General features: G+C 34.7%; 1 protein-coding gene across 1 annotated transcript in view; it reads left to right on the top strand.

Moving 5' to 3' along the window:
* The window catches only part of ATRNL1 (attractin like 1), a 784866-nt gene that overhangs the window by 493779 nt on the left and 263313 nt on the right, over window positions 1–27774 (top strand). The gene's annotated exons all lie outside the window — the stretch shown is intronic.

The following is a 27774-nucleotide window of genomic DNA, read 5'->3' as shown; positions in this document are numbered from 1 at the left end:
AGAAATAACACTGTAATCCTATAAAATATAATATCCATAAATCTAAACTTATTATATAAATCTGATCATTTATTTAATGATTTAATATTAATAAATAAATGCTTCCAAATCATCAAATTTCGCCTCTAAGTACAGATATTTGTAGAGTGACAAAAAAGATATGCTTAGCTACATAGATGATCTATTCTGGCTTCAAAATGCAATTAAACTTGGAAATTAAACTATGTTAACGTTTGGCATGAACCAACAGTGTTCCTAAGTTTCAGACTGAAAGTCTTATTCTATGTCCATATTGGACCATATTATTTACTTGCTTCAGCCAAACAGACTATTCAAGAGATTCTATTTTGCCTTATGTTCTTGTTCCTCTGGAAATACACAGTAATGAGGGTACTTTTAACAGATGCTCCTCTAGACATATTAACTTCCAATGTTTACTGTTCATTTTACTCACAACCGCTATTTTTATTGCAGCAAACAAGAGTGGTAAAATGCAGAAGGTCAAATGATTTCTATTCCAGTACCTATAGTGATTATACACCTGGCCAAATGTCATTAATTAGGCTGTGCTAGCTCACACTTATTGAGTGCTCACTATCTGCCAGTCAGCCTCGTAAATGCTTTACATACATTATTCAATTTAATTCTCATAAAAACCTCATGAGGTAGGTTATTGTTATCACCATCTTATAGATGAAAAAACTCTGGCACAGAGAGGTTAAATAACTTGCCCAAGGTTGAAAAGCTAGCAAACTTATAAACAGTGTGTTAGGATCCCGGTATCTCAGACTGTCTATCACCAGAGCTAGCACCCTTGGCAATGTTCTAAGCAAGGAAGGAAATTCTAAACCCTAAGTAGTTGCTCCTGTATAAATTGGGGCAAAAATTTGCAAATCAGTCTTTCTGGAAAGAAAATGCAATTGCCATTTCATTGATTGTTAACTAGTAACAACAAGTTCACAGAGCATTTAATTAATTTCCTGAGGATAATTGTTAACTTAGATGAAATTTACTGTGGCATGTGAAGCAATCCACAGTGACAATAAGGGAAGGTTGTTGTGATATACTGGTGTTACAAAAACTACAGAAATCAAGTTTTCCAAGTAATCATGGCTGGAACCAAAAATTGTTTCAAAGACATTGTACATTTTGTTAGAGTAGAACACAGGTTAATCTATTAAAGATATAGTAAAAAAAAAATATTTCTGTAGAAATATATGTTAATTGAGCAATAGCTTGGCTTAATAGTTTATACAAATTTTAGTAGAATTATTTGTCAGTTAACTAAGTAATCCTTTTTTGGCAACTTCACATACAGACAAGAATGATATATATGGTAGATTAATTATATATGATCTAGAGAGAGTAACGGAGATCTCTGTCTCTAGCTCATCCATATTTTTACCTATTTATAATTCAATAAGTATGAAGATGAGAACACAACCCTGATTGTTCCAACTTATGATGTGCCAGTTTATATCATGTCAAATATATTTTTTAAAGGAAAGGTGTTATGATGTGTCAGTGTTCATCCTTCAGTTGTAACAAATGTATCATTCTGGTGGGGGATATTGATAATGGAAGAAGGTATATATGTTTGGAGAAAGAGAGTATATGGGAAATCTCTGTACCATCCCCTCAACTTTTCTATGAAACTTTAGGATCAAATAAATAAAGTCTTCAAAAAAAAAACAAAAACAAAATAAACCTACACTTTTATAGTCAATTAACAAACTATTTAAAATAAGGTAAAATAAGCTGACACTTTCTTTTTAAAGATTTTATTTATTTATTCATGAGAGACATAGAGAGAGAGAGAGACAGAGACATAGGCAGAGGGAGAAGCAGCCTCCATGCAGGGAGCCTGACGCAGGACTCTATCCCGGATCTCCAGTATCCCGCCCTGGGCCAAAGGGCGCTAAACCACTGAGCCGCCCAGGCTGCCCAGCTGATACTTTTATAGTCAATTAATCTATAATAAAGGAAAACAAGAATATATAATGGGAAAAGAATCTCTTTAACAAATGATGTTGTGAAAACTGGGCAGCTACATGCTTAAGAATGAAACTGGACTACTTTTCTTATGTCATACACAAAAATAAACCAAAGTGGATTAAAGATCTAAATGTGAGAACTAAAACCATAAAATCCCTAGAAGAAAACATAGACAATAGTCTCTTTCACATCAGACATAGAAGCGTTTTCCTACATATTTCCTTCAGCAAGGGAGAGAAAAACAAAATTAAACTATTGGGGCTATATCAAAATAAAACACTTTGGCACAATGAAAGAAACCATCAAGAAAATAAAATGACAACCTACTGAATAGAAGAAGAAATTCACAAGTGATGTTCCAATAAAGGATTAGCATGCAAAGTATATGAAGTACTTATACAACCCAACACTAAAAAACCAAATAATTAAATTAAAAAATGAGCAGAGGACCTAAGTAGACATTTTCCTGAACAAATTATATAGGTGGCCAACAGACACATGAAAAGATGCTCAACATCTGGGAAATGCAAGTCAATACCACAATGAGCTATCACCTCACATCTGTCAGAATGGTTATAATCAAAAAGATAAGAAATAATAAGTTGGTGAGGATATCAAGAAAAAAGAACCTCATGCACTGTTAGTGGGAATGCAGGCTGGCACAGTCATGTGGAAAACAGTATGGAGTTTCCTAAGAATTAAAAATTGAAATACAGTATGATCCAATCATTCCACTACTGGGTAGTTACTCAAAGTAAATCCAAACACTAATTCAAAAAGATACATGCACTCCTATGTTTATTGCAGCATTATTTACAATATCCAATATATGGAAGCCAAGTGTCCATCCACAAATGAATGGATAAAGAAGGGGTCCTGTATATACACACACGTGCACATGTGCACTAAAATATTATCCATAAAAAAGGATGAAATCTTGCTATTTGCAACATGGATGGACCTAGAGAGTATAATGCTACGTGAAATAAGTCGATCAGAGAAAAACAAATACCATATGATTTCACTCATAGGTGGAATTTAAGACACAAAACAAACAGAAAAAAGACAAAAAACCCAGATGTTTAAATATAGAGAACACACTGGTGTTGGCCTCACCTCTGGCAACAGCCAAAGGTAAATGGGGGTGGGGTAGGTGAAATAGGTACAGAGGATTAAGAGTATACTTATGAGCACTGAGTAATGTTTAGAATTGTTGGATGGAACTGGAGGGTGTTGTGCTGAGTGAAATAAGTTAATCAGAGAAGGACAAACATTATATAGTCTCATTCATTTGGGGAATATAAAAAATAGTGAAAGAGAATAAAGGGGAAAGGAGAGAAAATGAGTGGGAAATCTCAGAGAGGGAGACAGATCATGAGAGACTCCTAACTCTGGGAAACGAACAAAGGGTGGTGGAAAGGGAGGTGGGCAGGGGGTGGTGATGACTGGGTGACAGGCACTGATGGGGGCACTTGATGGGATGAGTACTGGGTGTTATGCTATATGTTGGCAAATTGAACTCCAATAAAAAAAAAAAAAAAAAAAAAAAAAAAAAGATCAGGCCAAGAGTGAAAGCAACTACTTACATAGAGATGCCCTGTATGTGATTTTCGTTTACAGAGAAGCAAATCCAAGCATCATGTAACTTGCCATCTTTGTGTACCACTCTTAGAAATCAGTATCATGGCCAGGGCCAGTATCTGGTGGAGATTTCAACTACTGTGCCAAGTTCTCAGCTACTTTGAATAGTAATATTGGGGATGGGGATATTAGGGAAGAGAGAAGATTGAATAATCTAACCATGGACAAAGAGAATAAAAACATAGGATATAAGAGATTTTATCCTTGGACTAAGGAAAAAACAACAGACCCAAGAGAAGTCAAGAGAGATAGCTCAGCAATGTTATGAGAATAGAGGTCAAGTGGGATTGATGGTATGAGAATAGAATCTCACACAGTGTATGCAAATAGAGGTCAAGTGGGAAATGACAATCAGTACAAACAGTGGGAGAGGGAATAAGGACACTCTTGTGAACCAGAGGAAAATAGAAGGAAAGGTAGTAGACATATATATGACTTCCTGCATCTATATTTAATGCCTAACTCACTTGAAAATAGTTCAAATGCCCTCAGAAAGACCTATAAATATACAATAATTAGGTCAATTCTGATTCTTTGGGAAAACCCAGTGAGCAAAGGTACTCCTATTAGTGGACAGACTTTGGACATTGGAAGTCATAATTTCTATGTGGGCTTTTAAGGAAAGCACTTCACTAGATATGTATAAACATATTTTTGTGTTTTTTTGAATTTTAATGTATTAGCCCCTTAGACATTCTTTCTACTGAATAGTCTTTTCTGTATCATGCACATTGGAAACTAGTTTTCCATTAGATATTTAACTTTTACTACTCTAATTAACAAGGAATTAATTAAATGGATATAGTGAAAAAACAAGTGGAATGATCACTAACAGTAGTCTATTAATTCCATCTTTTATCAACAATGGATGTGAATCAATATAGGGTAAGTCAATCTCTTTCTTCCCATAAAGTTCTGTCTGGATTCATAAAATAGAAACTTTCACCAACATGTCCACCTTCTTGAGGAACTTCCATCAACAACTCCACCCTCTTGCTCCTCTGGAAGAGAGGAGAAGCAACTTACCTAATTGTTGAAATTGGGGTATAACGCACAGCTCATGCAGAACTTTGGCTAAGTCTCGAGAACCAACATGAGATTCTAAAAATGGAAAAGTTATGGATCTTGATGAATATCACTAAGCATTCCTATTACTCAGCAGGGAAGAAATGTGAAAAAGATATGAAAGTGACAGTTATTGAGGAAAACAGAAATATTACATGTTTATGCTCCAATAAGGTAAATTTCTGTTAGCATTTTTCTTTTTAATCTGAAATGGGATATGTTATACATTAATCTCCAACTTATTTTTTTTTTCATGTAATAATATATCATTGGAACCCTTGCAGTACACTAAATGTAAATCTGGTTTCTTCTTTTTAATTTTGCTATAAGAGTTTGTGGTAAAGATTATTATTATTTATCCAACTATTCTGCTATTAATGTTCATTCAGGTTGTTTCCAGCTTGTTCTTTTTTGCCCGTGCAAACAACATTAAATAAATATCTTTTTTTTCTTTACAAATAAAGAATTGTTGAATCATCATATTTTATACCTGAAACTAGTGTAACTGTATATTAATTATGCTTGAATAAAAATAATGCAATTGACCCTGAACAACATGAGTTTGAATGAACTGTGTGGGTCCACTTATATGCAGATTTTTTATGGTACTATAGATGTATTGTCTCTTCTTTATGATTTTAATAACGGTTTTCTCTAAATTACTTTATTGTAAGAATATAGTATATATACATAAAACATACAAAAATATGTGTTGATCAACTATTTATGTTATTGATAAGGCTTCCTGTCAGCATCAGTCTATTAGTCTATTAGAAGTTGAGGGAGTCAAAAAGTATTCATGGATTTTTGAGTGTTTAGGAGATTTGTATCCCTAATCCCTACATTGTTCAAGGGTCAAGAATAGTACTCTAGGCAGCCATCACTAATTGATTAGATATAGTACAGGATAGCAAACCTATTTGCCATCCCTGACCCAGAATGCAGGTCCATTAGAGTCCTTTCCACTCTGTGCAGTAACTATGTGGTTGCTTCTATTATTCCACTGCTGTAGTTACTTGCTTTTGTATCTGGCTGCCTTACTAGCATATATAAGCCTCCGTGAGAATTGATCATGCTCTATTTATCTTCATTTTCTCAATATCCATCATAGTGTCTTACATATAGCAGGCATGTGGATAATGTCTGTTGAATCTACATGTATGCATAAGTAGATAAAAGAAAATAAGTTGATAAAGGATAATCAATATACATAATTAGTCTCATGGCATAAATGTTATGAAAGTATAGAGGATACAAGGGACTTAGGGTCTGGTCAAGGATAAAGATATGATCACAAGGTGGCAGCAACACATACAAGCTTTATTTGGGTTATGCTTTGACAAGTTTGCATATAGGTAGAAGTCCTTCAAGATAGGAGACTGTCTAAAATCTACCATGTGGGGGCCACTACCAGATGGGGCAGATGACCAGGAAACTCCTAGGAGATAAGGGGGAAACAGAGGGAGCCTACAAGTCTAAGTGATGTTGCTCAGCAGCACCTAGGGGATTCTCTGGGTCAGACCTCCAAAGGGCATCAGTGACTTAGGTTCTTTACAGCCTGACATTTATTAGTAGCTTGAGGCTAGCAGATGTGTAACGTAGTTTCGTGTGGTATACAAAATAGGCGAGCTCTAACCGACTAAGAATATCTGCTATTTGGGCTCTGGTTAAAATTGGATGTGTTAAATTTTGAGTTTGGGGCTGGTGGGCCTTTGGGCTATGGGTCTCATCCTTCTGTGAAGAAATAATCAACCTAGTAGCTAATATACAGAGAGCCTCTTTGGCTTATTTGTGTAACAGTAAATAACCATGATATAAAAAGATAAAGATATGATCATAAGGGAGGTGGGTGGGAGATGAGTGAAACAGATAAAGAGGATTAAGAGGCATTCCATAATCAATAGATAACAGTACAAGAGAGACAGGGTAAGTAGAGTAAACACTCCCATCCAAGAATGTGAGGAATGTCAGACAAGCAGCTGGTTACCTGTCTGTAAGCTTTCTGAAAACTCACAGTGACTTTGAGGGTGAGGAATCTGGCTGGCTGTTGCTCCTCAGACCTTAGATGGACTCTCAGGAAGGTACTTCCTGTACCTGAAATAGAGGTTATCAAATATCCCTTAGGGCTGTGAAGCTTTTTCTTTTTACTTCCTGCTCAAAGAAAGTTGGAAGTCTCAGTGCAATTTTAAGTCTCGAACAGTAATATTATTTTTTTATTACAGGTTTGGCAGTACAACTCTCTCAGAAACTCATGGGGCTTCTTCTCTATTTGATTACAGTGAGTTCCATGTACCAGTAACCCTGCCCACAGTTTTTGTAGAGACATAATTCTCAGATCTGCTACATTGCCTTTTTCTTTTTTCTTTCCTCATGCCTCACTTTCTAGACTTAATCAGGGCTGAATTGAGGCTCTCTGACTTTTGTAAAAAGTCAAAGTTTTCCATCAGATCTTTGCTCTGAGTCAGTTTATCCAGCTGAAATATTTTAGAGTGCATCACCCCAAGCTAAAATTTGTCTGAAATATCATAATCAACTCAACAGTTTTTAAAATGAGCATAAGCTATATCTTTAATGTAATCTTTGACGCTAGATTAAATTTTATGGGCATTTATCACTCAAAGACTTTCTCAGCTCTATTTCTTACTCTTTAGGGTCTATAGCGGTTAGTTTTCCAATATTGCAAGACTTTAGATTTTTGGACTCTCTATTCCATTTTATGTCTCTTTGCAAACTAATTCTTTACTGGTTAAAAGTCTTTTCTTAGTATCATGCCAAATGTAAGTCAACATATTCTACTAATGGTGTTTTCCAATTTCTTCCCTTAAATCTTAAACTTACTAGGTACATGATTTATTTTCCAATTTATTAAAGGAAATACTTAACCAAATGTTCTTCCACCAGATAACATGTATTGCCACCTGTTCAATTTCCAATATCAGTTTTCTCATAACCTGACTACTAATCAATGCCACATAGTTTAGATTTTTGTTACAGCAGTCTCCTACCCTGGTACAATTTCTGAATTTGGCAAGATAGGCTTTGTAATACTGAGATAATAGATTAACCTTGAAATCACAAGCTATAGCAAAGGCTTATTTCTAAAACCTATAACATGTCTAATAGTGATCAGCAAGGGTCTTTCTTCCACATAGTAACTCAGAGACCTAGGCTAACAGATCAACCTCTAGTTTCTCACTGGTCAGTCAAAGCAGATGTAACAAGTGTATGGAGAATTTCCATTTTTGCTTTGGCCCAGAATAGATGTCAGTTCCATTCACAACTCATTAGACAGAATTAGTTGCATGGCCCTGCCTAATTGCAAGATGTCTAGGAAACTTAAGGAGTCATAAGAAATATTTGATAAGCATTGCAGTTTCACCTACAAAGAAAAATTATTAAAGTATATAAAGTTATGAAAAATCTAGATAAATTAAAGAATCTATGTATTTGCCAAATTTGTAGCTTCAGAGCTACTAGGAATTTTCTCTGTAGCCTTGGAATGTATTTTCAGATAAATAAAACTATGTTTCTTTCAGTTAATAATACACTTATTAAACTCTTTAAGGATGATATGGGCAAAAATTATAGAGTAGGTTCAAAAAAGAGATGTGTTCAAGATAGCTCCGTCTATAAAGTGTAAATCGTAGGAAACAAATGGTGTTTGAAGTGTATCCTTCAAAGGCAAACATGTGAATACCATACTCTCCAACAAGCAGACCCTTAGGTGGACTAGAAAGTTCAGTTGTCTGAGCAAGTATAGCACTTTTTGTGTGTGTTTCAGAAGAAATGACTTACACTTATATCTAGATTTGAAGTCAGACATGGTTCTCTGACTCACTATTATGTCTATTAATGATGAGCCTTTGCAAATTACCAAAATGTACATGACATACCTCTTTCCAGACATGTAATGAGATTCTACAAGTACTACCAAAAGGATTATGATGAATCCTTACATATGAAATTGAAGTATTTACTATATAGCTGTCAATGTCAATTAATAAGATTACTAAAGAGACTAGATATGTTTGGTCCTTTATGCCATTTGTTAGTTATAGGCTTAGACCTAAAGTTAACAGATTAAAATTAATACAAAATAAATACTGGAAAAACTATAATAATATAATGTTATTCATTAAAGTATCACGCTAAGGATTTTTGCATGCATTATCTCAATTATTTCCATAATAATCCTATGAGGTAGTGAAATGATGGCAGTAAGGTTCCCCAACTGATCCAAGATCACACAAGTAGCAGAACTGGTATCCAAACCAAGCAGTCTGACTCTAGGGGCCATATCCTCAATTACCGCTGTCCACTGCTGACCCCATTGTATGATAGGAGGTGTTTGGACTGCATCACTGAATTGAACCATCTTGAGAATTTGTGTTGTTAGATTTCAATTCAATGGTCACCATGTCATAGTTGGCTAAGGGGAAGTTTTCAGGTTGCCGAGATCTTATTCTTACTCTTTTCGCCTACCCTCCTGTTACCCATTTAATATATTTACCCAAGTGAATGTACCTTTAAAAAATACTTTTATGTTATTTTAATATACCTTTCCACCCACCACCCTTTTGAGAACCCTGCTCTAGTTTATATGAGCAACTCTTTTTTCCAATGTAAGGGTAAAAGTGATATCTAAAATATTTCTGATCTCAGGAAGGCTTATCATAAATTGATTGTGTATAATGATGTTATATAAATTGATGTAATATATTGATGTAATTTATATTACATGTAAATGGTGAAGACTAAAGGATCGTGAAATGTAATATAATGGTGAAGACTAAAAGACTAAAGGACTAATCACCACTAATATAATGGTGATCAAAGTGTGAACTTTGTATGCAGCCTTTCATTGTCGCAATGATATTTTTTAGGCTGCCTAAGACTCTGTGTCTAACACTGGTTCTTACTCCAGCTGTGAGAATAAAAGTCTCTTGGGCATTGCTTTCTGTTCACTTTGATAGCTAGATGGATAAATTAAATATAGTAGCTGCACAACTTAATCACTGTGTAAATGTAGGCACGTTAGTTTATGATTCTGCATCTTTGTTTCCTAATGTGTTAAATAGAAAAATAATAATATGTACTTCATGTGTTGTTGTGAGAATCAAGAGTTACTTGCAAACTGGTTAGAAATGTACCTATTACATACTAAGCACTCAATGAATAATAATAGATGTAGTGGTGAAAATTACTGTTATGTAAGACAAGCTAACTAATTCACTACCTTTATGTTCTTATGCCTCCACCAGTGGAAATCTCCCACCGACAGAACAAAACAGTTGGCAGCTTTAGACTTCCAAGTCACACTGTTTCTTAAAAGAATCTATAAAATAGGAACTAGGTTTTTCTTAAATACCACAATAGAGGCACTATTAGAATAGAGTTTAAAAGCACAGAATCTGGAATGAGAATACTAGTTACTTTTCTCATAGGGTTATCATCAGGTACATATGAGCATCACTTAAGTGTCTGTAAAATCAATGAACAAAATTTTAAACATACTTTACAAACACGTATTATTCCATGTGGAAATACTTTTTTTCTGTTAGGAGTGTCCTGGGTGACACAATTGGTTAAGCATCCAACTCTTGGTTTCAGCTCAGGTTGTGATCTCAGTGCCCTGAGATCAGGCCCCAAGTGGGCTCTGCACTCAGCACAGTGTCTGCTTGGGATTCTCTCTCCCTCTTTTTCTGCCCCTGTCTCTGGCTCATGCTCACTGTCTCTATCTGTAAAGATAAATGAATAAATCTAAAAATATATTTTTTTATTATTTCATGGAATTCTGACCAACAATGGTGCAAACATACTTAACTTTAGATTTGACTCTGAAGACAAAGCAAAAAGCAAGACAATCATTTATAGAATTATCATAAAAAGAAAGAACCTTTCCTTGTCTCAAATTTATAGTCACTTGGCCTCTTTGAGACTCAACTTCATTATATATAAGGAAATTATTATTTCTAATACATATGCCTACAGTTTTTGTGAAGATTCTCAATGAATATGAATGTGCTTTCTGTATTGAAAGGAACCTTACAAGGAAGCAAGATATATGGGAGGAGAAAGGAGCTAGCAATTTCTGCATGCCTAATATGTTAAACACTTTGTAACATACTTACCTTACAATAACCCCACTAATTAGGTCACTTACCAATAAAAATATTCAACTAAGATTTTGTAATGAATATGTGGTAGTGCTAGAAAACTTCACTCAGATTTATTTCTCATATCCAGAGAGTACAAGTAATTGAAATTCAGATGAGTCCACAGAGAATTGTAGAACCTAGTAAGCAAGTTCCGAGGTTGAAATTTGTATAAGCAGCAGTATTCTGAAAAGACTTACTATAGATTTCAAAAACACTGATAAAACATATAACATAGAAATAGCATGTAAATAAGTCCTGCCCAAGAAAATTTTATTGGCCACTCTGTCTTAGCCCAATTAGATTCTGAGAGAGTTGGGCAGCCTCGGTGGCTCAGCGGTTTAGCGCCGCCTTCAGCCCAGGGCGTGATCCTGGAGACCCGGGATTGAGTCCCATGTCCGGCTCCCTGCATGTAGCTTGCTTCTCTCTCTCTCTCTCTGTGTCTCTCATGAATAAATACATTAAAAATCTTTAAAAGAAAATTCTGAGAGAGTTAACCAGATATTGGATACACACTCTTTGTCTAATAATGTGTTAAGAGCTATTCTAGGAATAATATTAATATGCTGTTCCCAATAGTTGTTAACATTAAATATCTTATTGTTAATCTATATTAGTACGTTGTAGTTAAATTGAATGGAAAGGGTTTTTGTTTTGTTTTTTAGAATCCTGGTAATTGCTGTAAAACATACTTTATATTGGCTGAAGTGTTTTAATTTAAACTTCCTACTGTTTGGCAATATATTAATACGTTGTAGTTAAATTGAATGGAAAGAGTTTTTGTTTTGTTTTTTAGAAACCTGATAATTGCTGTAAAACATACTTTTATTGGCTAAAGAGTTTTAATTTAAACTTCCTACTGCTTGGCAATATTTCTTTAGTATATATTTTACATAATGTTTATGTACTAGGGACACCTGGGTGGTTCAGTGGTTGAGCATCTGCCTTTGGCTCAGGACATGATCCTAGAGTCCTGGGATCGAGTCCCACATCGGGCTCCCTGCATGGAGCCTGCTTCTCCCTCTGCCTGTGTCTCTGCTTCTCTCTGTCTCTCTCATGAATAAATAAATAAAATCTTTTTAAAAAAAGAATATGTACTAAGTAAAACCTTTCTAAGACAATAATTTATCTTGGGCCCTCCAAAATCAGTGTGTTTTAAGGATGTGCTACAACTTGAATATGAAGCATAGCAGGGATCATTTTTCCAATTTTCTAGTGACTCACTGTGAAGATTTTGTGTTGTCTATGTGTGTGTATAGTGTTACTGCAAGTAAACATTTTTTTAAAACTATAGCTTTTGTTTTAATTTTTCCCAAACAAATATGTATCTCTAAGGTTATTTTTTAATCTTTTGGGCCGGGATATCTATATGAAGAAATACTATCACTAGCCTTCATTCAAATAGAATTGAGTTGTTCATAAGAGACAATGAGTGTTCAGAAGAAAGAATAATTTAAATTAAAATATGAGCCTTTGAGTAAAACTTCTCTAAGAAAAACTCCTCTGTGTACTATGTCAGTGATCTTGGGTTAAATATCTAACCTCCCTGAATCTTTGTTTTCTCATCTATAGAAATGGGAATGTCATTATGTTATTTCAGAGTTGTTGGGTGAACTGGATACTGTATGTATCAGTGTCTAGCATGTAATGGCATTTGAATGTTAGTCTTCATCCTCTTTTTTTTTCTCAGTAATTTAATTGATTTGTCACTGCAGTTGCAGAGTACAGTATATTCTACAATATTTTTTTACAATAAATTTTAAAACATGAAAAATGGATATCTGTCATTCAGTAGGACTAATGACTTAGAGTACATCAGTGATTTCCAGAAATGAATGCGTGGATGAGTACTGGTTCATGGCTACTTTTTCACTCTATAACTAGAAAAATAAGAACAATTTTTAAAACTTTTCATAAAGCTAAATTAATTTCATTGAAATATTACATTCTTTCTCATTGTGTTGTGTTTAAGATATATTATAGTACAAATATGATATTTGGGAGTTTTAAAAAATATTCTTTATAGCAAATGAAAGTGGAACTCCTAGGTCAGTGACCCAAACTTCTTTTAAACTTTATTTTAAATATCAACTCTGCCACTCATTATGTATGTGATTTAGGGCAATTTATTCAACCTCTCTCATGCATTGTCTCATCTGTAGAATGGGAATACCAATAGTAATCATCTTATTCTTTGTTGTTACAGCAAAATTAGATAATATGTCAAGACACAGGCAACCTGGGTGGCTCAGTGGTTTAGCGCCACCTTCAGCCCAGGGCATGATCCTGGAGCCTCAGGATCGAGTCCCTTGTCAGGCTCCCTGCATGCAGCCTGCTTCTCCCTCTGCCTGTGTCTCTGCCTCTCTCTCTCTCTCTCTCTCTCTTTCTGTCTCTCATGAATAAATAAATAAAATCTTTAAAAAAATAAAGAACTCATAGAACAGCACTGGAACATATTAAGCATTCTTATAGCAAGCTAAAATTACTATCATTTATCACTGGTCTGAATCCAAACTGCTGGGAACCTTGCATTTAGATAATTCGTCTTATGTCAAGATCACTTTTGAAGTAAAGAAAACTTATGTTTGTGAATGATATAATACCTGAAAGAGATAGTCTTTGTAGACCTATGAGATTGTTATTGTATGTGAAAGTATTTTACAAAATATCTCTATTTTCTGCAATACATTGAATACCAGCATTGAAGACCACCCATAATTATTTGGTCATTTTTAAAAACGTGTCTTTATTTTTATATTAGATTAGGCTTTTGATGCTTTTTTTCAGCTAAAAAAAAACAATTTTTGGCTATATTTTTCATTTAATTTATCAAATTTTCCTCTTAATTTCTCACATTTCTTAGAGCAAAGCTTTACTATATAATAATTGAATGATGATGAAGGCCTACATATTTTATTGTAAATAAAAACAGTTGTGAAATATGAAGCATAATTTTGCATTTTTTTCACATTGAGTTAATTTATTTCTAGAAGTTTAGGGAAGTTAGAATGGTGTTTATTATTTACTGTTTCTGCTATTCTTGTAAGGCATCACAAGGAGGAAAAACAATAACTAGATAACTCTTTTTTAAAAAGCTCAGCATTTCCTTTTTTTTAATTAATTAATTTTTTTAGTGGAGTTCAATTTGCCAACATATAGCATAATACCCAGTGCTCATTCTGTCAAGTGCCCCCCTCAGTGCCTGTCACCCAGTCACCCCAATCCCCCGCCCACCTCCCTTCCACTACCCCTTGTTCCTTTCCTAGAAGGATTTCCTTTAGTTTGAATAGCATTTGTTCTGTTTTCTCAGAAGAAAGTATTATTGTGTTAATTTTGAGTTATTAATGCCATACCATACTATAGGAAAAAAGAAAACCTACAACATCCTTGAATGGATGAAGATAAAAAGTTTCCTTTTGAGGAAAATACAGTACTGAAAATGCTTCCTTTGAAGCAAAGACAGAGCTCCCTTACAGGCTTTGTTTTAAAACATTGCGTTCTGACCATTTCTTGAGATATCTCAATTTAAAACCTTAGTTACATTTTCCTAAAAATGAAAACTTTACCCTTTGTCCTCATAAGAGAATGAGAGGATTTGGCAGGAAACACATGTATCCTCATTAATCTGTATTTTTGCAGCAATAACAAAATTTTATTCCTGGGTTGTAAGTAAGGTCTGGGTGGCAGGGACACTACCTTTTTTTTTTTTAAGGTTTTTAAAATTAATTAATTAATTAATTAATTAATTTATTTATTTATTTATTTATTTGAGAGGGAAAGAAAGAACATGAGCTGGAGGAGGGGCAGAGGGAGAGGAGAGAGACAATCTCAAGCAAACACCGTGTTGAACATGGAGCCTGATGCAGGGCTCAGTCTCATGACCCTAAAATCATTACCGGAGCTGAAACCAAGGGTCGATTGCTCAACCAACTGAGCCACTCAGGTGCCCTGGGACTCTACCTTATTGACCTTTCACCTCTAGTACCTAGTATAATGTTTGCTTGATGTATTTGTAGATATTCAGTGAGTATTTGTAGAATGAATACACATCAAGCCAGCTGCCAAAGCAGCACATGTCAAATATGAGTTTAATTGTAAAATTACTTGCAAGTGAGTCATTTAATCCCAGTTTCACACTTGTAGGCTTGATATCCAAATATCCAGAAATACTACATTTGGAACAAAACTTGGCCAAAAATCTTAACCTAATGATCAATATAAAATTTTGAACTTCACTAATGAAGCCATTTTTGATGCACGATGTTCTGAGACCCTTCCCTAGAATAGAATAAAATAATATATTTTAAGTTCCTAATTCCTGAACAATTAAAAAAACACACTTCCCCTCATCTACAGTGAAACAAAGTTTTGGCTATTAACAGATAGCAAAAGTCTTATTAATAATACATGAAGCTGATAGATGTCTGATGGGACCTCATTGCTCTAGGGATCCCATCAAAACCAGAACTAGACTCCTGAAACAGAAGTTGAGAAGTAATTGCTAGCAAGCAAGACAGTCCAAGAACTTATGTAATAAATTGCCATGTGGTGTTGGCAGGGTACCAAGTTGTAGTGAAGAGCCATGAACCCTAAGCACATGTTTTACTAGATATGTTAACAGGTGAAGGCCATTCTATTACTCTTATGAACCAATGGGTCCCAGAGAGCTTTACTTGACATCAGATATTAGATTGTTAAATCACTTTTTAAAAATAGCTTCACAAGGGACACCTGGGTGGCTCAGAGTTTGAGCATCTGCCTTTGGCTCCGGGTGTGATCCTGGGTTTTGGGATCGAGTCCCACATTGGACTCTCTGAGAGGAGCCTTCTTCTCCCTCTGTCTGTGTCTCTGCTTCTCTCTGTGTCTTTCGTGATTAAATAAATAAAAAACTTTAAAAAAATAGCTTCATAAGAAATTTGTAGAATGGATTTTTTAACTTTGTGAGATCTACCAGTAATAATGTGTAAAGGATAGTTATGAAACAAAATAATAGTTGCACAAAAGGTGGATATTTTAGAAAATAATATTTGACTCATTGTTCAGTGTGTGCCCAATGTGCTTAGGCACAGTAGCTTAAGTTACCATTTGACCTTAGGTATAATCTATGAATAAAGCAGAGTCTTTGTTTTTCCATAGCCTCTTTTAAATGCAATGTACCTCCTTAAATATCAGTGTTATTGCTCCAAGCTATCATACTCTTAAAAAGGCACTTAGCAGAACCATTGAAAGTTGATACATTAATGTACTGAGGAGCAATTTCTGTGGAAAACTCTTTCCTAAATTAGTTGAATTTTTTTTTATGTAGTAGAGTAGAAGGGAAGGTTTTATTCAGATAAGGGTATATCACCAACCTTTGTTTTTATGAAAGATACCAATACTTTTGTGACTTATTTAAGTAGCAGAAAGGTAACTACTTACTTCAAAATGTTTTTTACACCTATTTCTTTGTTAATATCCTATTATGGGCAGAAGTGAAACTGGACTTAAATTCAGTTTATTACCAATACTCTAATAGCTATAAATGTATCACTATTTCATGTGAGTGAACATTGGTTGAGATTTAGAAAAGCTGTTGGACCAGAAAAATCTATTTATCCAATGGCTGGTTTACACATTTTCAATAGAACATTGAAATAGAACATTTTCACATTTTTTTATCTTCAGTATCCTTTGAACCAAATTACTCACAATCTAAATGTAAAATAAATACAAGAAAAATTGCTGTTTTTGGTGAGGAGGATGGAAGGAAAGGGCCAGAACCTGCCAGCTTTTATCCTGCCATTTGCCTAGCCCCGTGTCTCTGCTACCAAAGTACAATTCAGAAAAGGATACTTGAATGGAAAATATAATGTGTAAATTAAATGACTATCAATATTCTGATAATCTAATTATAAATCCTAAACTAGTCATAATACTTGGTTTCTGATATGCCTCTTTTTTCCACTTGCCATTACTCCTTCCTAGTTACCACTTTCCTATTTCTCACTTCCACCCCTGTCATCACCCCCAACACCACAGTCTACATACATACCACACACCACACTAGCTCATCCTATGGTGGCCAAAGATCAGGTCGAAAGTAAAATTTTAAAGTCCCTGAAGAAGATGCATAATGCATCACTACTCTGTCTTCTCTAGGTAATCTCTCCCCAATTGAACTCGGCCACTGCTCCTTTTCCTGGGCGTGTAGCACTCAACTTTCTCAATTGTTTGCCCTCCATTGAAGTCAACCTACCCTAAGTTAAAGTTCATTCTCTGAAAGCTCTAATAAGTGACCTGCACCTATTAAACAGATAGTGTATTTATTAATAATATACAATGAGTTTATTTAGTTTCTTCTTTGTCATCATATTTAACACTATTATATTCAGTTGTGTAATACAAAGAATTAAGTTTTATGGAAGTTTAGTGGTAGGGCTGGTTAAATATTTTGATGAATATCATACAGTTGGGTGACCACTTAATAATAATGATAATGTCTTAGATTTTTATAGTCTTATAATTTAAATTCTTGAAATATATTAGCTGAGTGTTTCCCAAAATATGTTAACCAGACCACCTCTGATGTGGAATATGATTTTTTTTAAAGATTTTATTTATTTATTCATGATAGACACAGAGAGAGAGAGAGTGAGAGAGAGAGAGTGAGAGGCAGAGACACAGGCAGAGGGAGAAGCAGGCTCCATGCAGGGAGCCTGACGTGGGACTTGATCCCGGGTCTCCAGGATCACGCCCTGGGCTGAAGGTGGCGCTAAACCACTGAGCCACCCAGGGATCCCCTGGAATATGATTTTAAGTAGCGACCAACACAGTTTTATGTGATACATAAACACCTGGAATTAAATAATATATGTTCATTTGTAAGTTATCTTTTTATCTTTTGAAATCCTAAGCAGAAAGCCTCATTTTGGCGCTAGTTTATTTTGAATTTTTTTTTTTTTATTAAAAATGTGAGCATGTTTAAGTTAAAAGGCTAGGTCAATAACAGCACAGGTAGTATTAGGGAATGACAAAATTTACAAAGGCAGTGCTGGAATTATTTGAATTTGAGAAACTCATCTGCTCTTCAAAAAAAAAAAAAAAAAATCCCAGGTGGAGAGTATAGCTGTTCTATATCCATTTTTCAGCTAACGAAATCAAAGCTGAAAGGTAGGTTAGTGATTTGTCATGTCCACACAATAGCAAACCTGAACCCTTTCTACTGACAGTTTCAAGTGCTAGTTATTCTGTATATTGGGGTATAAAACCAGACTTATGTTTGGTTATGTCTATAAGTATCTACACATTTATAATAAATTACTTATAGATATATATACACATAGATAAATACAAAGATTAAAATGCATTAATATATAAAGGTTTGTTTTGCATAGATAAAATTAATTACAAAAGAGACTGTGTTCTGACATTGTGGAACTAATCTGGAAAAAGTTCTTAGGAAGGAAATATTAAACAGATATCTTATTAAAAGTAAAATGCACTATTTTTAGTAAAACCCATTTTTTATAGTGAGAATCCTTGAATCTACTCTCTTACCAGATCTCAAGTATACATTATTACTAACTATAGTCAACATGGTGATACTCTAGGTCTTAAGAATTTATTGATCTTATAACTGAAAGTTTGTACCCTTTGATTGGTATCTTCCTTTTACTGCCTCCAGCATCTGGTAACCACCATTCTACTCTGTGTTACTATGGCATTGAGTTTATTATTATTGTTATTATTATTATTATTTAGATTCCACATGTAAGTGAGATCATGTCATATTTATCTGTGTCTGGCTTTATTTCATGTAGTACAATGTTCTTTAAGTTTATCCATGTTGTTGCAAATTAAATGTGGATTTGTTAATTAGCTTGATCATAATAATCATTTCACAATGTATACTTTTTTAAAAAAGATTTTATCTATTCATGAGAGACAGAGACAGAGAGAGGCAGAGACACAGGCAGAGGGAGAAGCAGGCTCCATGCAGGGAGCCTGATGTGGGGCTTGATCCCAGGATTCCAGGATCATGCCTGGGCCGAAGGCAGATGCTAAACCACTAAGCCACCCAGGGATCCCCTCACAGTGTTTACATATATCAAAGCATACTACTTAATCATATATGTTTTTATTTGTCAATCGTACTTCAAAAAAGCTGGAAAAAAAGAAAAGAGTTCAACATAAAAAACAAAAAATAAAACCACAAAGTGTAAATGTGATTTGTATTTTAATTTACATTCTGTAGAATACATATACATGGTGTCGATAACCATATATATGTATATATACATATATATATATGAACTGTGCCATAAATTTTATAACAAAAGGTTAATGTTATTAAATTAACTAAAAAAGAAAATGCTTATGTATTCAAGTGTTGGTAGTGAGAAAAATCATAAAATAAGAAGTTAGTTGACTAAATATATCCAGCCAGTTGACTAAATATATCCAGCCATTTAGTATTAACTCAATAATAGTTGAAGAATGAATGTCACAACAGAATTTTTCAAAATTCCTAAAAGGCAGGAATTGTGTCTTATTTTCCTATGTAGCTGTAGCACCTAGCACAGTACCAGGTTTATAACAGGATGTTCAATTAGACTTTGTTAAGTCAATATACTATTTTTAAATCTACAAAGGCTTATCATCTTATAGTATTTCTAGGACTGTAGCTATCTTTTCCCTGCATGTTCTTATTTTACCATACATAAAGTTGTATCTTACTGTACTCCATTTTCTATTTCTGGGAGTGTTTTATGATATCAGTTAACATGATTAGGTCCACCTCATGTATCTGCTTTATTATTAAACTTCAAAAGCAAGAACTCTATGACAAATCAGCACAACTTGCCTTGGCTATTGTTTACATTTTCCTTGATTCCAGTTAACTAAAAAATGTTTAGTCTTCCTGTTTGGTGTTATGGGTTTACTAAGACCTCTTCCAATAATGTATGTAAAATATTGTTCCTATTACATTTGAAATGTGCATGGAGAAATGTGTATTATATGAGAAATAGAAAGGAAAAAAATGGTGAATAATGTAGAGAACTTGAGTTGTTAATGTTAACAGTTGGAGTTTGTACTTTATCATATGAATGCATCACATATTTTTAAAATTAATTGAAAAATTTAGTGTGCTATATATAGAATTCCACTATGAATCAGTGTTTACAAATGTAAATATTACGGAACTTACCTTATTTCACACTACTTTTAAACTTCCTTTGACTTAGAAGTCTTTAATAATATCTTGATGGCACCAAGGCAAAGCATTTTTTATAACTAAGAAGACAAAGCCTCCCTTTGACCGTGTCATTGCTACTATCCTGCACTTGGCTGTCCTTTTTGTTGTAAATTAAAATAGATGGAAGCTGTCGAGCCAAGTCAATGATGGAGGCTAATTTAATGTGATATAATTGATGAACTCTGAATTGTTCCACTTTTCCTTTTTGAGACACTGAGTAGAGCTTAAACTTTCAGACAGAGTATTTTGATTTATGCCCTTTGTCACACTGATGTTGGACGACTCATTGTAGTGATAGAGAAACAGGACATTAACTCTTTTATGGATACTTCCATAGTTTCTGTGTATTTGACAGTACAACAGTCAGATAAATGAATCCAGCTTAAATATACTACCGGAGTAACTCTTAAAAAAAAAAAAAAAAGGAAAGAAGAGATGAGAAATACTACCCAAGAGAGAAGGGTGGGGTGGAGATGTAGAGGTTACCAACTTAATACTAAAGCAATAACTCAGCCATTAGAAATGACAAATACCCACCATTTGCTTTGATGTGGATGGAACTAGAGGGTATTATGCTGAGTGAAGTAAGTCAATCAGAGAAGGACAAACATTATATGGTCTCATTCATTTGGGGAATATAAAAATAGTGAAAGGGAATAAAGTGGAAAGGAAAAAAAATGAGTGGGAAATATCAGAAAAGGAGACAGAACATGAGAGACTCCTAACTCTGGGAAACGAACTAGCGGTGGTGGAAGGGGAGGTTGGTGGGGGGTGGGGGTGACTGGGTGACGGGCATTGAGGTGGGCACTTGATGGGATGAGCACTGGGTGTTATTCTATATGTTGGCAAATTGAACACCAATAAAAAATAAGTTTAAAAAATAAGAGTAAAGCAATTAATCAAATGCTATGAAAACAATCAAATTATTGCAAAAGGGAAAAAAATCAACTGAAAAAAGTCCAAGTAAAATCCTGGATTTATATCACTGTGATTTTCATGAATTTTAGTAACTCTAAATGCCCTTGAATTACAATACATGACAAAATTTTCAACAGGAGAAATCATATAGGCATCTCAGCATGATGAACCTTCCCAGCATATGCTGATAGAATTCAGTAGAATGGAAAGGTGTTATCATTGTGTCTAAGTATCCAGATGGAATGTAAGGAGGCAAAAAAGAGCAACTGTCCAGAAATTATCATTACTAGCAATATTCTGTTCAGTGCTTTTTCCAGGAGTTATGTCAAAACGACCATCAACAGTGCACATCCACAGAACAGGGCTTTGTGCTTATGTAATCTGTGTAGGATAGCTAACAAAGAGGAACAAGAAAAAAATTAAGAGTTTCTTAAACAATATTGCCATACCTTTAACTATTTGGCAGAAGTGTTAAGGGCTACACTAAAGTTGCTAATCATTAAATTTGGCAGTTCATGAATTGAGAGAGTGGAGCTTTTCTATAATCATTGATTAAACAGTGGCATTCTCATGATAAATAGACTGAAGTACACTCAGAAAGTGCAAGTTAAAAATAAAATTTTAACTAAAAAGCCTAAAGCAGAAATATCACACAGCTTCCTAATGTAAATAGAATTTCAAATCCAAACCATAGTCTCATTTGTGCATTATATGCTTTTTGAGTTTTGTTTGTTTGTATTTTGTATTTGTTCTCTTTTATTTTGTCTTGTTAATGAAGAATTATAATGGTCCTAAATGACAGGGGCAGCAAGATGAGTTCTTTGGAGTAAGGACCATCCAGTGCTATTGATGGGCTAAGTGCATCTTGTGAGTTGTAGCTACAACCTACCGAAATTTCAGTTTCCTGTTTGTGAAAAATTATTATCAGGAGAAGAAAGCCATGTCCTTCCTATTAAACTTCTAAGTTATCAAGAGTATAAGAACAGTTTGGTGCCAGGAAAATTAAAGAGAATTATGGAGTAAATTCTTAAGAAATGGAAACGTCTTGCCAAACTCCGTTCAAAAACATTGGTGCATGAACTCAATCAAGAAGATATATTAAAAAATAATGTTGCTGATACCAGGTCAGGACAATATCAAGAAGAATAAAAAGCACTGTGATCAAGTCAAAGGTCAGAGACAAAAGTCAGGAGAATATGTCTACTACATTTGAACACTCTTAGTGTTTGGGAGCTTCCTCCAGCAATTGTAACTTGTATTCTTGCTTATTTAACCACATTTGTGATTTAATCCTTATTATTTGTCCATTCTTCAACTTCTGAATATTAGTGTTTATCATATTTATAGAAGAGAGCCATATGGTTGTTACAGTAGATACAGAAAATGCAGCATCATTCATGATTAAAAGAATAATCTTAGCAAACTGGAAATACAAAGAAATTTTTTTTAACTAATAAGAAATATCTCTAGAAGTCCAACATACAGCAAACATGGAACTTAATGGAGAAATGTATAAAGCACACCTTTTAAAATCATAAACAGGGAAAGGATCTTCACTTCTGTGAAGATTAAAATTGTACTGGTGGCATTAACCAGTGAAATTAGTCAAGAAAAAAGTAAAAGATATACAGATCACAAACAAATAAATACACTTTTCATTATTTATAGATTGTATAATTGTCTATGTATAAAATCTAAATGAATACATTGAAAAATTGTTGTAAATTTCAAAAAGTTGGGACACCTCAGTTGCTCAGCGGTTGAGTATCTGCCTTTAGCTCTGGGCGTGATCTCTGGGCCTGAGATCAAATCCCATATCAGGTTCCCTAAAGGGAGCCTGCCTCTCCCTCTGCCTATGTCTCTGCCTCTATCTCTCTGTCTCTCATTAATTAATACATAAAAATCTTTAAAAAGTATATTAAAAAGTTAGCAAGTAACAAGAAGTACACTAAATACACAAGAGAAAAATTTGTATAAAAAAACAACAAATAGTAAATGTGTCTTAAAAATATTTTTTATAGTAGCAATAGACATATTAGCTATGTAGGAACAATTTTAACAGATGTGCAAATTTTTTATGTAGAAAAATATAAATTTATAAAATAATAAACTCTCCTAAAGTTGTATTGAGAAACATAATGAAGATCCAACCAAATGGAGAGAAATATCTACATGGATAGGAGGATTCCATGTAATGAAGTTATCAATTCTATTGAAATTGATCTATAGATTTAATGAAATTTTCATTACAACAGGTTTTTATAGAACATAAAAGATAACCTTGAAATTTACACAGAAGAGCAAGTATCTATGTTAGTGAAAATCATTAGGGATAAAATAAATAAATTATGGCCTCACACAACAATACGGATGAATATTAGAAACATAAGCTTAAGTGAAAAAAGCGAATTGTAAAGTATTATTCATAGCTAGAGGGCATTTTTAAAAGATTTTATTTATTTTTGGGAGACACAGAGGGACAGAGACAGAGACAGAGACATAGGCGGAGGGAGAAGTAGGCTCCATGCAGGGAGCCTGACGTGGGACTTGATCCCAGGACTCCAGGATTATGCCCTGGGCCGAAGGCGGCACTAAATCACTGAGCCACCTGGGCTGCCCTAGAGGACATTTTTATAAACATCAGAAAGAGCAAAACTGTTTACAATAGTGATTACCTTTAGAATGGGGAAGCAGGGTAATGAAATAGGAAAGGAGAACATAGGGAAGCCTGGGTGGTTCAGTGGTTTAGCACCACCTTCAGCCCAAGGTGTGATCCTGGAGACCCAGGATTGATTCCCATGTCGGGCTCCCTGCAAGGGGCCTGCTTTTCCCTCTGCCTGTATTTCTGCCTCTCTCTCTCTCTGTCTTTCATGAATAAATGAATAAAATCTTTAAACAAACAAACAAAAAGGAAAACAATTGAACAAAGGAAAAGGAGAGAGAGGGAAAAACCAACAGACTCTTAACTATAGAGAACAAACTCTTGGTCACTAGAGGGGAGGTCGGTGTGTGCAGGGGTGAAATAGATAATGGGGATTAAAGAGCACACTTGTCATGATGAGCACTGTGTAATGCACAGAATTGTTGAATCACTATATTGTATACCTAAAACTAATATAACACTGTTAACTATACTGAAATTAAAATAAAAATTTTGGTAAAATTTATAAAAATAAATAAATAAAAGAAAACCAGGATACTCTAGAAAAGCATGAAAAGGTTTGGGGGAATTGCCTTTCCATATATCAGAATTCACTGTGGTGCTTGCTTAAGGGTATGTCACTTATGGAATTGAATAGAAAGTCCAGAAGTAGACCCCATGAGACTGTATGAAACTATATGGGAATTTGATTTATGGCTGATTCACATATTGGTGGGGAAAGAATATAATATTTAATAAATGATGGTAGGACAATTGCTTATCCATGTGGAAAAAGGAAATAGGAGCCAAACTTGCTCAGGCTCAAAGATTAATCTCAGACAGATTAAAGGTAATCAAATTTCATTTAAGGTAAAAAGCCAAAACTTTCAATTTGAAAAAATTATAGGGCAATATTTTAGCAAAGTTGAAGATACACATTATGAATTTGTAGGTGAATATCCTAAAGAAACTTGCATATGTGCAATAGGAGATATGTATAAAATTTATCTTGGCAGTATTATTCATGATAGCAAAAGTTAGAACTAACAGATGTCCATTTATAAAGAAATTATGCTATATTTATATATGGAACAGTATGAGTAAAAGAGAGAATTAACTACAAAGAGAGGTATCAATATGAATAAGACTCAAAAATGTAACACAGATATCCCCTACTTTTTGAAAATTCTCATTGTGTTACTTTGCTTTTATGAAGGAACTACATTGATACTTGTGTTTGCTAACCAAAAGAGATCTGAAGAGATTTTCACCTTTACAAGGAAAAAAAAAAAAAAAGGTGAAACTCAAAAACAGCATTTAGCATCTTGCACCCATCCGTTGTTTGGTCAGTACACATCCTGAGCGGGGAGAGGAACCCTGCTTCTTCCCAGGACACTCAGCTGCCAGAGCTCCAAACTGTGTCTGTGAGCATCTATGCTTTAATCTCCTTTAATTTCAATTTATTTTGTGCATCTGTTAGCAAGATGTGTCTTTTTTTCTAAAGATTTTATTTATTCATGGGAGACAGAGAGAGAGAGAGAGGCAGAGACATAGAGAAACAGGCCCCCTGCAGGGAGCCCAATATGGGACTCTATACCCAGACTGGGATCACGCTCTGAGCTGGAGGCAGATGCTCAACCACGGAGCCACCCAGGCACCCCAAGATGTATCTTAAGGTATCAGAAAAGCCTTAAGAGAGGTTATTTCGGGGTCTGGGAATGCTAAATATTTTTTTTTTCATTTAAATTAATAGGAATTGCTTCTTTGCTTAAGGCCATTTTGGCTTATTAAAGGCTTCATAGGGGATCCCTGGGTGGTGCAGCGGTTTGGCGCCTGCCTTTGGCCCAGGGCGCGGTCCTGGATATCTGGGATCGAATCCCACGTCAGGCTCCCGGTGCATGGAGCCTGCTTCTCCCTCTGCCTGTGTCTCTGCCTCTCTCTCTCTCACTGTGTGCCTATCATAAATAAATAAACGTTAAAAAAAAAAATTTTAAAGGCTTCATAGGAGCACTCTAATTTCAGATGGTGGGGGAAACCTGTAGTGTGTGGGAAGAGCAAGCTGCAGGATATACACAGTGTGGAAAGAATGAAAACGGCTGAGCATTTTATTGTTTAGTGATACATATGGGGACAACTATTTAAAATAAAGAGAACAATTAATACAATATTCAGGATCTGGTATCATCTGAAAACAGATAGAGACATAATCTGGGAAAGGAACATTGGAGCCTCAGAGCTACTGACCATTTTCTTTCAATTACTTAAAGCAACTTTGAATACATGGATGATCATTCTCTAAATGTTGGTTTCCTAGGGCTGTTTCAACGAAGTACCACAAACTGAGTGACTTAGGAACACAAATTTGTCGTCTCACAGTTCTAGAGGCTGTATGTCCAAGATTAAGATGTTGGCAGGGCTGCTTCCTTTGAAAGCTGGGAGGGAGAATCTGTTCATCCCTCTCTCCTGGCTTCTGGTGGCATGCTGGCCATCTTGGCTCTCCTTGGCTTCACATTCATCTCTGCCTTCATCCTCACATAGCCTTTTCCCTTTGTCTCTGCCTCTTGACATTATAAGTTTTGGAGGACACAAGTCATATTGGTTTAAGGGCCCCGCCCCCTCCACAGCTAACTCCTTGCTTTCGTTAATATTTAAGATTTTAAATATTTTAAATCACATTACATTAGTTAGTGAAATGTGTACACACTTTTAAGATTTCTGCCACTCTTTAAGGAAGAGCTTAAAAACACCTGTAGAGTAAAATAAATTCACTTTTCTTTCTTCTAAGTTATCTAGTCAGGTCATAGGGATTATGACTGAAAAGAGTTTGTGTATGCATTCTGTTTTGTTTCTTTCTGAACAATTTTGACAATTTTTTTACAGGATGGAAAAAATTAGTTTGAGTAATAATGCATTGTTTACTGACAGACAGGGCCATATTTAGGATCAATCAGTACAGAATGTTAATTTCCCACACCTCTTCCTAAATACTTGTGTCACTCTCTGCACAAGCCTTCTTCCACTTAGCTATTGCATTCATTGTCCATGAATATGAACAACCACAACTCTGTTGAAAACAATATACATTTATCCCCCTATAATTCTGGAGGTCAGAAGTCTGAAATCCACTTTATTGTGCTAAATCAGGGTGTCAGGGCATACCCCCTCCAAAGACTCTAGGAGAGAAGCCCTTTTCTTGCCTTTTCTAGCTTTTAAAGCTACCTTCCTTGCATTCCTTGGCTCCTGGCTCTTTTCTTTCATCTTCAAAGCCTGTGGTATCTCATCTTGTTTTGGAAATTTCCTTGCCTTCACTTCTTCTGTAGTCAAATCTTTCTCTACTTCCCTCATAAAAACATCATGATTACTTATAGGGTTCTTCTGGTTAATCCAGGATAATTTCCCCAGTTTAAAATCCCTGATTGAATCACATCTGCAGAATCCCTTTTCCTATATGAAATAGCTTTCAGAGGTTCAAGGGATTAGGACCTGGATATCTTCAGGGGACATTATTCAGCCTACACACAGCTATTATCTGGTCAAATCATACAATTGACTTTTCTCTGCCATGACTTTAATTTATCCATGAATGTATTTAGTACTAAAATTGTATTCACATCTTAGTCCTACTTCAAAATTCGGACATAGAAACATGAAGTGAAGACATCACTTTGTATCCCAGTAACCACCAGATGGCAAACTTTGTCATAGTATCTCTAAACTAATCTAATCTAATTTTGAAGTCTAAAGAGTTAAATATGCCAATTTAAAATCAGTCATAATGTCATGCAGTTTGGATCAATGGAACTTGTATTATCTAGATTACTTGTGATGAGAATGACTGCACACAATCAGAGCTTTAAAATTGTCCTCTGAGCTATGTCAGTGGCCTCTGAAACAGAAAACTACTTCTCTAGTTCCAACATTTATGTTTCCATTTAACAGAAGGTTTTTCTAATGCTATATTCACTTATTCACTATATTCTTTGTAAGTTTCTTAAATTATATTAAGAGTATATATAGAACCAGGTTGCCTGGGTTGATTGAGCATCTGACTCTTTTTTTTTTTTTCTAAAGATTTATTTATTTATTCATGAGAGACACAGACTGAGAGAGAGAGGCAGAGACAC

This window comes from Canis lupus, chromosome 29 (genome assembly GCF_048164855.1).
Source record: "Canis lupus baileyi chromosome 29, mCanLup2.hap1, whole genome shotgun sequence".
NCBI classification, from domain to species: Eukaryota; Metazoa; Chordata; class Mammalia; order Carnivora; family Canidae; genus Canis; species Canis lupus.
The sequence above is the reverse complement of the archived record's forward strand: the minus strand, read 5'-3'. Positions and strand labels throughout refer to the sequence as shown.